This window comes from Bison bison, unplaced genomic scaffold (genome assembly GCF_000754665.1).
Source record: "Bison bison bison isolate TAMUID 2011002044 unplaced genomic scaffold, Bison_UMD1.0 scf7180017864453, whole genome shotgun sequence".
Lineage (NCBI taxonomy): Eukaryota > Metazoa > Chordata > Mammalia > Artiodactyla > Bovidae > Bison > Bison bison.
In genome coordinates this window covers 2,480,596-2,481,141 of record NW_011495015.1, presented here as the reverse complement: position 1 = coordinate 2,481,141, position 546 = coordinate 2,480,596, and positions in this window count along the sequence as shown.

Below are 546 nucleotides of genomic sequence, written 5' to 3'. Positions count from 1 at the left end.
GGCCGGGGTGGGGGTGGGGGGGTGGTCTTTTTTTGTTGTTGTAAATTATTTATTTTAATTGGAGGCTAATTACTTTACAATATTGTAGTGGTTTTGCCATACGTTGACATGAATCAGCCATGGGTGTACATGTGTCCCCATCCTGAATCCCCCTCCCACCTCCCTCCCCATCCCATCTCTCAGGGTCATCCCAGTGCACCGGCCCCGAGCACCCTGTCTCATGCATTGAACCTGGACTGGCGATCTGTTGCACATATGGTAATATACATGTTTCAGTGCTATTCTCTCACATCATCCCACCCTCGCCTTCTCCCACAGAGTCCAAAAATCTGTTCTTTACATGGTTCTGTTTTATATTCAGTTGTTTCTATGGCGGAATCACATACAGAAAAGGGCACAAGGGACTTCCCTGGCAGTCCAGTGGTTAAGACTCTGAGCTCTGAGGGGGCGTGTGTTTGATCCTTGGTCAGGGAACTAAGATCCTGCATGCCATGTAGCTGATAAAGGACACAAATCATAAGTTGTACAGCGGATAAAGTGGACAAG